Below are 12,757 nucleotides of genomic sequence, written 5' to 3'. Positions count from 1 at the left end.
TGATCCGGATGAGCTCCTCCTTCTCTTCGAAACCTGCATTCACTAACAATCAAACGATTAAATAGCACCTGAATATCACATAAAATAAAACATATTTAACATATAGACCAAGGAGTATATGAAACAACTCATAAATAACAAATTGTTGAGAAGAATGGACTAATTTGTATTAAAAGGTAACAAAAGGAACCATTACAACCTGAGCCTTGGTGTTGTGCAAGCTCCTCCCAGGGTCCACAAGAGTTCTCCTTTACTCTGATCAGCTCACCCACCTCCCAATGGAAACAAGCAAAGATGGTAATCTCTCCTCACAAGCTTCTACAAGGAAGTCCTAATTCCAGCAGCATCTACCCTTAGGAATGTTCAGCTTTCAACCTCCCCTCCCTTTGGCCTAACGCCTGTATTTATAGTGCTCTAGAGGAAGTTATTCAGGTCCACCATCAATGGGATAAGCCCCTCTTTGGATGGGATAGCTCCCCTCTTGATGGGATAAGTTCCTCTTTGGTAGGGATACATGAACCATCTGGAGGCGCTTCATACACATCAAACAAGCTTCTAGAAGGCTCTAGAAATGACCACAAGTAACTTTTTTAAGATGAAACTTGCGCCTTTTGACCTTTGCAGGAGTACGCACCCACCCCTTTACATACAGAGTGTACAAGTACGCAGGTATTATGAACTTGGGTTGCGTACACGCAGGTAAGGCTAAGAGAAACTGCGTACCAGAGATAATTGACTTTTAATGACTTTTCTCTCTTTCTTGAAGTTTGACATGAAGAGCAGAGGCATGATACTTGCCAAGGAGGATAGTATGACAGTGGATGGAGCCATACTAACTGCAAATAGTCATGGTGACATTTTTTACTGTAACACTCGGCAAGAGTTTCTTATATCCAGGAGGAAGTCGTAACGGTGAAACTGGACGATCGTCCAAAACTCTTTTAGCCTCGTCTAAGAAGGGACAACGATGGATGGCGTGATCGCCTTCACATAGTTTACAAGGAAATTTGTACTTTCCTTTTTGTCCAGGGGCTTCACTTTCACTAGTCGATGGTGTGTTTTCAACATGATCATCAGAGGTTGACGACACCAGGTTGTGCAAACGAGGAGACCAGTCCCTTAAGATCCGAGGGATGCAAGGACAATCTTTATGATAGTGGTCTCCTTTGCAAATGACACATGGCGATTTAGGCCTGGTCAGTGTACTCTGTGGATTTTCGCTAGACGACGCTTGGTTGCCCCTTTTTGTCTTTGGCTCCTTCTTCTTCTTCTCTTTCTTCTTCTTTTCCTTCTTCTTCTCAAGTACTTGATTTTTGGCTTTATCAGCTCCATCAAGCGAAGAGGAAGGAGGAGAGGAAGAATTGGACAAAGTAGAGGGTTGGGGGGTAACTCTGGGATTGTCTAGTTGCTGACTCGATTGTTCAGGAATTGCGGTGTTCTGAACGATGGAGGTTGAGAAAATCCATATGGGCAAGCCGATTTTCAATCCTGGAAGCGACAATGTGGTCATATGGGGTGCACCAACATCTCCCAAAGTGGAGGAGGGACTAGGATTTCCTCCAAGGGGAACTCCTTGGTTGGTGGACTCCATTTTCGTAACCTAAGACCAGCATAGGAAAGGTGATGATTTTTTCGTTTAAAATAAATTTTAGACGCTTTGACACAGCTTGTTTTTTCAATTTTAAAGAGTCGAGAAAAAACAAAAAATAACTCTAGTCGCCTTCGATTTTTAATGAGCCTGAAGTGACAAGTGCTCAGATGGACCTTTTCCGTTAATGAGTCTGAAAAGGAATGAAAGGGACTGCTCTAGAAATCTAGACAGAGGGATTACCAAACCAATCGCAAAACTGCAAAATACTTTTTACGGTACGGCAGTCAATCTTCCCGAATGTTGTGTTTAGTGCATTGCGATCGATAGGGCAGCAGACATGGCTTCCTATGGATAAAGGATTAAGCCTATTATGGTCTCCCAAAATATACTCGACGGTACGTGGGAGCACAAGTCCGTACTGGCACTTATCGTCTCAAAGTGGAGGAATCACCCAACCAACAGTGAGAACAACAGTTACCAGGCTTTACGACGCCGGAATACGTCTCTAGCCTAGACTTCTAGATGTTGTGCGTTAGGTTCCAAAGCGTTGTTAGATTCATTAAATTTATTTTATAGTTGATCTTGCTTAAGAAATTTTCCTTTCAGGTTCACCGCGTGATGTAGATATACAATTCCTAAAATGCAATCTAAGATGATAAGCAATCGTTTTATCTTCTTTGTGCAATGAAAATCCTAGCTACTAAGGAAAGAGAGACAATATTATTTCAACAAAGAGCAAAGAGCACACACTATATGCACTATCCTAAATCAAACCAATCAAACAGTCTAAATGCAAATGTGCATGCATGTATTTGTTTTCAGCCTTCTTAATATGTGAATGATGAAAGAAAGCTAATGCGCAAATCTGAATTATTTTTCAAAGTGACAATTACTAACAAGTTTCTTTTCAAAATCAAAATGAAGACAATGACAACACTTTGCGATTTGGAAATGAAAATTTGCTTTCGACACTAGAAAAACTACTAATTTAGATCAAATGCAATAGTAACAGGGTAATCGACTATCAAGAACAATCAGGTCCTCTTCTATGATTGAAAACGACACTTGCGACACTTTCAAATCAAGAAATGATAGTACAATTACGTTACTTCTTTGTAAAGGAGAACTGAAAATGACTCAAGAAATACATAAAAACATTTACAGTTCTTTGCACAATAGAGGCGGAATAATAGCAAGGAAAGGGGTTTCAAATAGAGGTATACTGACTACAGGCAGCAAAACTCTTGAATAGATCTGAAAAGAGTGAACACAGAAACCAAAATTTAGGAACAAGGCCTTTTCTGATCAGCACACCTGTAACACAGTGAATTTGAAATGCAGCGCACCTATTACACTCGGGAAGTGCGTTGAATTTGAGATTCACAGAACAGATAGTGTGCTGGACCAAGGACGAGACTTTGATTGGGTTCCGGGTCAAAGTTTTCAGTTCAGTTCAGGGATTTTGGCCGAGGAAGTGGTAATTAGTAAATCAATCATAGGGGTAGATCTAAGGAGGTTACTAGAGCCACCACGAGGGCAATTAGAAAGCTTGTAAATCAGTTGTTTAATCCATAAACAAAACATGAAGATTGACTAAAACAGCGTTGATCTACTTTGCATTTGCATAGCAAATGCAGTTCGAAGGCTAGCTGGCTTAACTTCAGGCTCCGTCTGTAAGTTTATAAAATAAACAAATGTATATAAACAATCAATCTATTCGCTCCCCAGTGGAGTCGCCATTTTGTTACAGGGAAAAGTGTCTATGAAGAACTGCTAACCCCACTAAGGCTAGTAGCTACCTTAGAAACAAACAAAGTAAAACTACTTTCGTTTTCCTTTATGAAAGATAGATGAGAGAAGAATAAAGGAGACCAACCTCTTTCTTGCGCTTGGTTCCTTGCTCGATTCCTCTCTCTTTTGATAGTCCTTTGCTACTTGTTTTCTTGTATACCTAGCTTCACAGAGTACCTGTAGAATCAAAGCAGCATAACACTATACAAGAACATGGATCTATTATCATAAACAATCTAGGATCAGATGTAAATTGACCATACAAATGCATGAAACATAAATTACACAAGAGTATGGAGGAAAACTTGAATAGCTTTATTGATAATCAAGAAAGAGCCAAGAGAGTTACAACCAGTTGTTCTGACCCAGCATCATCCTCTCAGCAAGTAATCCCTTCTTCACCTCATGAAAATCTTAGATCACCCAACACTATGATGTTGCCTCAAGAAACCAACAGCAATTCCTTACAAGATGCAAAATTCCAGCCTCCGGATCTCTGGGATGAGGGATCCATATATAGATGTCTGTAAGGGAGATGAGTCAGCTTGTGATTTGATTAGTGTCTTCCCTCTGATAGTTCTTGCTTCCACTTGGAGATTGATGATCTCTTACTCATCCCTGGTCGAATTCAGAGAGGCAAGTGTCACATGAGAAGTTTCTGGAAGATTCCATGCTTCTCCACCTCACAGATTGACACTGCCATTTGTCCCTTCTCGCCCATCGCACCCCATAGAAGGGCTCTTTGAAATGCAACACACCCACTGTGTGTATTTATATTAGATGCAACGCACTTTGCCTACGGAGCAGGTGAAATGATCCAGTTTTGACCAGTTCTAAGTAGTTTTTCATGGAGAACTTCTGGTAGAAGCTGTAATTAGTTGACCTTGTTCATTTAGGGGTTGGAACAACACATTTAGGGACTTAGGATCCCTCGGTTTATGGACATTTTTGCTTGGGGTTGTAGTACCCAAAAATGTCTATAACAGACATGTCAAGGAAATTCAATCTCTTAGATGTCAAATCAAAACACTAGGTTTGATTGCAAGGATAGAAAAATAAAATAATATTAAGATAAGTCAATGTCAGTGACATTGTCCATGAATTTTGTCACACTCTGTCACTGAATTATTTTGAGAATTAATCCTTAATAAAAGCTAGTCAAACTTTAAATTGATAATTAAATCTCATCCTGGTGGATTTGAACTCATCACAAAATGTTCAAACATACTTGTAGACTTGTAGAGATTGAGTTCGATTAAAAGAATACAATTTGACTTCAAGTTAATATTGACAGGTTAGCTCCATTAAAAAATTTAGATCGCCCCTCAATAACTATATTCCTATACATGTAGAAATACGAGTAGAGAATCACCATTTCAACTCGATAAAGCAAGGAGAAAAGAAGAACTTGGATATGAAGAAGAATAAAGTTTGTAATTCACGAACCTAAAAGAAATTTGAAGGCTGATTTCATGGTTTTGATATTTGTTTTGGTTTATGGGTTATTGGTGAATTTATGAGGTTCTTTTGTAGGCACCTTTTTAACATTAACTTGGATCTTTTTCCACTATACTCGACCTCCTATATAATGTTAAAATTTGGCCTCAACTTGGCCTTGATCACATGACCATAAGAAGAAAAATATCGACTCTGTAAAGAAGATTTCAGACTTGTGGAAGAATGATGGACATGTGGAGAATCAAAGCCTTTGATTTCAGCCCCCCTTGTCAATACACTTGGCCCTGAGGTTAGGACCTAAAATAAACCTTCTGCATACTATTTTAGGGTTTACATTTCAGGCTCTTTTAGACAAAATTAAGTAGCATATTTCAGCAAGGGAATCCCTTGGACACATTTTAGAGCTACCCTTGAAGAATATTTAAGACAAAACCTTCATGAATATTTGAGGAAGATTAAATTTATTTCTGAAGAAATCTTGCAGATCGCTTTGAACTTCCTTAAAGGCATTCATTAAAGTGTTTTGAATAAGTTTTCTAATCACTTCAAAGTAGCCCTTTTGAAGCATTACTGATCATTTTTGGAGTACTCTTGAATGTATTTTTTGGACAAACCTTGGTGACCTCTTGAAGTAGACCTTGGAGAACATGGAGCATATTTGGAGTTGGAATTTTGACATGCTCTTTTGGAGAAAAATTGAGTATATTTTTAATAATGTTTGGAGAGACATTTGGAGAAATCCTTGAAGAGTTTCAAATTAGACTTTAGATCTTGAATTGAATCTAAACCTAGAAAATGTATAGAGTTATCATTGAAGAGGTTTCAAAGTAGCCATTGAAAAAACATGGAGAAATCATTGAAGAAATTTTGGATCATATTATGAAGAAATTATTAACCAACCCATGAATACTTTTGGAATAAACCTTAAACTAGATTTTGAAGTAATTCTTGAGGAAGGTTTGGAATTTTTTTTTAGGAATACTTTGTAAAGGTTGAAGCCTAGGAGTATTGGTGTCCTCATATAAACCAAGTTCGTTCCTAGATTGGACTAAGAGGATTTATGTCCTTATACGAGATAATTTGGAGCTTGGATTTACTTGAATGGACTGGTGTCCTTATACAAGCTTGGTACGTTGTAGAATTAAATTATTTGAAATGATTGGAGCCTTCTTTTGTAAAATAGGATTGGATTCCTCACTATTGTTTCTAGTAACAATAAAAAAATATTGGCATATCTTTGTGCTTCTAATTAAGAAAAAAATTAAGTCGCTAATAAACAATTGGAAGAAATATTGATTCAACTGTCTCTTGGTATTTCCAACAATTGGTATCCGAGTTAGTACCGAGATCCCCTAGACCAAATGGTAAGTTAAAGAAAGGAATCCTCCAAACATTCTCAAGATATTTCCACCTCATTCATGAAATAAGAAGTCAATCAGGTTGGAAAAGATCCCTTGTCTGATGGAAAAAAATATGTATCATGGAGAAAAATAATGCAGTTATATTTGATGGCTCTAGGATATGAGGTATGTGAATCAATAGTTATCAAAAACACAATGAGAAAGGAGTCAAAAGAATACAATACAAAAGAAATGAAGGAGATCTTGAGTAGTCTATCAGACTCTATAAATGTCAAGATGGGTTAATTTTCTTCGGCTAAAAGTTTTTGGGAAAAGCTACAAATTCTTTATGTAGGTGAATCCACCCTTGTGGAAATTGGGCCAGAACTAGAATATGTATAATACGAAAATGATAAAGAATAAAAGAAGATAGATGAAGTTAAAAATGAAAACACCAAAATCATTAAAGACTATGAAGATGAAGAATACATTGAAGTAGAGGCTGAAGAAAACCATGATGTAGAACTAGTGGCTAATCTAGAAGAAATAAATATATTGGAAGAAGAAAATGGCGAACTTAAAAGTCTTATGCAACAAGTTGAAGAAAATAACAATGACATTGGTGGTACAAAGGAAAAAAAATTCCTCACTACAAGGAAAATATCTTATAGCAGAGATTTTTGTAGGGGCCCCTATAAAAATAGCCTAAAAATCCATTTGTAACGAAGGTCACTAGCAGAGGTGGGCGTGCATATTTTAGCAGATGTTACTTTGATGGTTCATCTAAATTATTCAAGCGCACTAGTGCTTTACCATCCATACACGCACAGGAGTTTCATATAAAATGGTGCATCATGGATTTCATTTATTTGAAAAATAAAAAAACATGATGCATTAAATACCGAAACGCACCAATTCTTGCATATTCACTATAACCATAGTCCCTCATATAATAAAACATCTTAGTACTATTAAAAAATGATGTCCCAATGCGGTAAATGTATAACAATGCCTCAAGACATCTTCTAAAGCATACTAATAGATAGCTTTTAATTTCTAAAAAAGAACAGTGCTATTGTAAAACCACAGAACCACTGTGTTACCTGTAACTTAAAGCCTCAGGGCCTTTCAATAAAGCACCATGATAACTCTAAATCTAAATAAAACATGGTCATTTTTATATATCTCACCCAATGCAGTGCACGAAACACACCAAAGAATGGTTAAATAAAAAAAAAATTGGGCCATAATTTTCATTTTTACCATCTACAGTGTAGGAGAGATATGACGCATCAGTGCCACTCTTGCCACGTGTAAGGACCCTCATGTTGTTTCTTCTCTTGGTCACCACCTCTCAATACCGTGCTGATTGTTTGAGTTTCCTTTTTTTCAAATGGTGTGAAATTTTGTTTCCTCCATTATGTGTCCACAATGCCTCCCTGACAACCAAATGTTTAGGTAATGTCCAGTTTTCTTTATAATTTAAGTTTTTAGTGGATTAAAATTACAAATTAGGTTACATTTTTCATTCTTTTTCAAAAAAAAAAAATTACGGCAGTGCGCTCGATATGTTCGGCTCGCACCGACAGCGGTGCTCCCTGTAAATTTACAAGGTGTACTGCATTTCGGTGCATGAACATAAAGCACCACCATTGTGGCGGTGTGTTTTGAAAATATAAATGCCTCGAGAAATATGCAACAGATTATACGGCAATGCATCACTCCCGGTGCATTCATATTTAGAAAACGCATCACAAATAAATATTTGAAAATATTCATATATCTTGGTGTGTTTGATAACCTAATCTTACAGTAGCATTTCCAACAGGTTATACATGTGCACTTATGCACAAGTATTCCACAATGCTATGAAAGTTTAAACTTTTAAAACACTTACAGTGCGTCATACTTACTTGTGCACCGTTACTAGTGCAGTTATGGTTGGAAGTGCACAGGCTCCAATGCATGACTATATTTTGAGCGCACCGATAATTTTTTATTTTTTTTAAATTGAAAGTTTTGTTTCCATAGTTATAAATACATCTTTCATTTAATAAAAAAATGTATTTTATGTATGAGGATAATGTATTTTGTATGTGCATCATGTAGCACAAATGTCAGCAAATGGAGTAGTGGCAGGAGCCGAAGAATCAAGAAAACCATATAATATGGTTTGACCATCGCAGACAAAAGAGGGGAGAGGGATTTATACCCTCATCCTATTACTGCAGCAACCCGAGCAGTCTTGAGGAATGTAGGTCTCCTCAAGTACTATGAGGAGGGTACACCCTGATGGTACACTTTGTCTTATTGGTACATCTAATATGTCAATGGAATATCTTGGAGCAAGATTTCTGTGTTGGTCCTGATTTGTGGTATAGGCCCAATGAGAAGGAAATACACTTTATCACTAGCCTACCTAGGAGGCAGGAGGATTTTCCCCAGTGCCTTTATGTCCCCCATGGTGTTCTATCTGAGATTCAACTTACATACACTAAGAGATATGTTGGGTCTCCTGCGGTTTGTCCATTATATCTTTAGGTTTGTCGTGGAGAACTATGGATTTACTCTTTTACTATAGAGGAGGCTAGGTGCTTCTAATTATTAATTAACACCATTGTAGATTCTTATGGTGATGGGTAGTGCATTAGTTTCTCTCTTTTGTATTGTTTTCATTCTTTGATTCAGTTTCCACATTGCATCAGATGGTTTGCCATTGTTTGAGGCACCTGTGCATGAATTTAGATAGATGTCGTGCCCTTTCAAGATAGAGGAGGGAGACCTTCCATTTTTGCTTTCAATTTTTATTTTTTTTAGAGGTTTCCATTGACAAGACCTACATTTGATCGTCACCCTCCTAGGTGAATTATTGAGGCCCAAATGCACATGTGGGGGAAGATGATTTCGAACAGGGGCATGCCAGAGTTTCCGACCAACATTTCAGATGAGACACTAGCACTACTAGCCAGTGTGGATGGCCACATGTTTTTCATGGTCACATATCCATACTCTGGGATTGATTGGAGAGGGTTTCCCAACATATTCTTCACATGGATTGAGCCTCGATATGATAAAGGTAATATTAGTGCTTTCTTTAAATTAAGCTAGATTCATTTTCTTGTTTTAATGAATTAGAATACAATCATTTCTAGCATGTTCTTTAACTTGTTTTATTAAGTTATTGAATGAAATTGTCTAATTATTTTTTTGTACTATATATTTTGTATACATTGGCTCATATGATCATGAAATTGCTCCTCTACCACCGTTGGATGGAGGAGATGAAGAGATGGGCGAGGCACATCCTCATGGGGGCGTGGGTGTCCGGGGAAGAGGACTGTTATTGGATTTGGGATGGACTATTGTGATAGATTCACCATATTTCTTATTCGATAGGGAGTATTCCCTTCAAGGCCTTGAGATATCAGCATGAATCTAATGTTTGTGAATATCTATAGGGATTGTCTGCAAATTTTGATGTATCTTACATGGTGCATCATCATAGCTAGTAATTTACTGGTAACAATGAGGGTTGTAGGACATTATGCAGAAACACATCCATCATATGAGGGTGGTCATGATGATGATGTGGATGATGATGATGATAATGATGATGAGGGTGATGATGAGGGTGGTGATGATGATTATGGTGATGCTAATTCTTTTGGTGGTGCCGCCCTATTTGATCATGGTCGTCAGGGTGTCGGTGATCCTTCTTGTAGTACACCTACTTGTTATTCAACTGATGATGAGTGCCAAAGCTAGAGGATGTGTCATATGTTTCTCTTGTTAGAGTAGACCAACCACCTTCTCCTCTAGACCATCCACCTTCTATTGCAGACCAGCCACCTCTTCCTCCTCCACGTCAGTTGAGTTCGAAAGACATACTTAATCAGGAAGTAGTTGACCATCCATCACTGTCTACTGCATACTAGGATGTAGGGACTACTACGTCTATATTTGATTGCACATATTTGACTTCATGATGTAGTTATTTAATTTTTCTCTCTCTCTCTCTCTCTATATATATATATATATATGCATTTTTTGTTGATGTTCATGTACTTGATTTATATGTTAGTGTTGATGTGTATATTTTTAGGTCATGTTAGATATGTTCATTTAATGTGCTTTCATATAGATGTGTGAGTGATAACAATCATTTGACATGATATTTATATTAATTTGAGGATGTGTGTGGTGTTGATGTTAGATTACAATCTTTTTGTTTTGTTAGATGTGATCACGACGATGATGCACTAGCTAATTAGATTATTATATTCTTGTTCTAGCTAATGTTCTTTATATGTTCTACTAAAACTGTATATAATTAGATGACGGTAGTGAATTTGAATGTGTATATTAGATGATGTTTATGTTTGTTAGATGATTATTATCATGATGTTTATTTTTATGAAATAATGTTTATTATAGATTATGTATTGGTGAATCTATATCGAACTTCTATATATGAAACTACATGTAAAATGACTTACCTTAAAAAAAATGCAAAGATGTTTTTATAAATTACAAAGTTTAGTATGGTTGAAACTATGATTGTAAAATTATAATAAATATTTTTCTATTTCTTATATAGTTCATTAATATTCAATCTAACTTAATTAGTAAAATATTTCAATACTCAAAACGATAAAATAATTAAAGGTAAAATAATTTAATTAGTTCTTAAAAAGATGAAAATGTGTAACTCATTCAATTTTTAATATAAAATACTATTAATAATAAATTATTCAAAAATTCAATTTAACTAATTCAATATTGGTATATAAAATTCAATCTATTGTTAAATTTTAAAAACTTAAGTCAGAATTGTTTAAAACATGTAGCCTCAATCCATCTTAACTCTAGATCTACCAAGCGCTGAGAGGGATCAAATATCTTGAGATGCAAACATCTTTCTGAGTGAAAATATATTTGATCCCTCTAAGCGCTTGGTGGATCTAGGCATCTAGTATATTAATATATATGTAGTTGACATTGAAATATTTTTTTTTATATTTCACATCTGTATTAAAATGTTAAAATATGCGCCCCTGTATGTATACATTAAATTATTTTAATTATTAATATTTTATAAAATATTACATATCAAATCCATGTTAAACATTGAAAATTTTACAAATATCCCTCATACATTGATTTATAAAGTAACTATTAATGGAATAAGAGTTCTCTAAATCTTTCTCACTAAAGTGAAAATATAAGAAAATTTTCAATTTAAATTACTTTATTTTTCTGTATATAGGGTATCTATAAAATTATGTTATTTAATTCGACATTGAAATTTTTTTCTTATGGTTGTCATTAAAATATTTTTTTTATAAATATATTTTTGTTTTAAATATCACATGTAAATGGAATGTAGAATCAATTACACATACTGTAATATCAATAATACTATTTCTTTTCATGTCAAAAAATTACATTTTTCCTTGTAGTAAAAAGTAAGTTATATTTTTTTACTCATTACATTTCCTCCTCATAATAAAAGGTAAATTCTTATTAATTTTTACTTTCGGTTACATTATATCTCTGTATAAAGTTATATAAGATTGAGGTGTAAATTGAAGTATTATAATTATGGCCGACACTAATTCTTTTTTTTATTATTGTTTTTAATTTGTTAATTTCAATTATTATTTTACTATTTTTAGATGTAATGTTGAGTGACAACATCTCTTCCATATTGAGTTGCAAAGTGCCCCTCGACGCAATTAATTTAGATTTAATATACATAAAATTTATTTTATTACTAAAGTTATGAGATTTTAACCAAATTTAGTTGTAATATTTATAACAACTCTCACCAATTTAAATAAAAATTCTATCTCTCTAAAGATGAGCATAAATAAATGTAAAATAAAGTTGGTGGTTACGCTGCTTGTAGTTGGGGATTTGTTCTATTGGAAGTCCTCCCTTAAATAGGCAAGTGAATTATTTTTTAGTAATAAAGATACAACAGTTTGATGCTATTTTGGTTCTTTATTTGCTATTGTACTGGTTTAAATTTATCTCTTTTTAATAATAAATATGAGTTAAATAATATAAATACATTATCACCAAATATTCTATAAAGTTCATTTTTTTTCACATTTCTCCTAGCTAATATTGCATCATGTTCACAATGATAAAGACATATCTACTTTAAATAATTTAGTCACAAATACATAAAAAATAGATATTCATTTTATATAATATAAACAAGAAACAAAAATTCATCACCAAATCTATTTTAAACTCAAACAAATGCCTCATAATCACCATCACAAATGCAGTGCGCTTGGTATGTTTTCCTTGCAATGGTGCTATCATATTTACCCAAAGTACACCCTAAATAATATTTAAAATATAGCTATATCTTGGTGTGTTTGATAACGTGAATGTTTTGTCCTGGTATGAAAATTTTATACATGTCATACACCGCTACGAAAATTCAAATTTGTGAACCAACAGTGGTGAGCCATAGGTATGTGTGCATCATTTACAATGCAATTGTGTATTGTGGAGCACCAAAGCCAGTGCATGACTATGTTTTTGGCACACTGATAATGTTTTT

Source organism: Pinus tabuliformis, chromosome X, assembly GCF_031772625.1.
Source record: "Pinus tabuliformis cultivar Carrire ecotype Pingquan chromosome X, CPIR1, whole genome shotgun sequence".
NCBI classification, from domain to species: domain Eukaryota; kingdom Viridiplantae; phylum Streptophyta; class Pinopsida; order Pinales; family Pinaceae; genus Pinus; species Pinus tabuliformis.
This window is presented reverse-complemented; position numbering follows the sequence as displayed.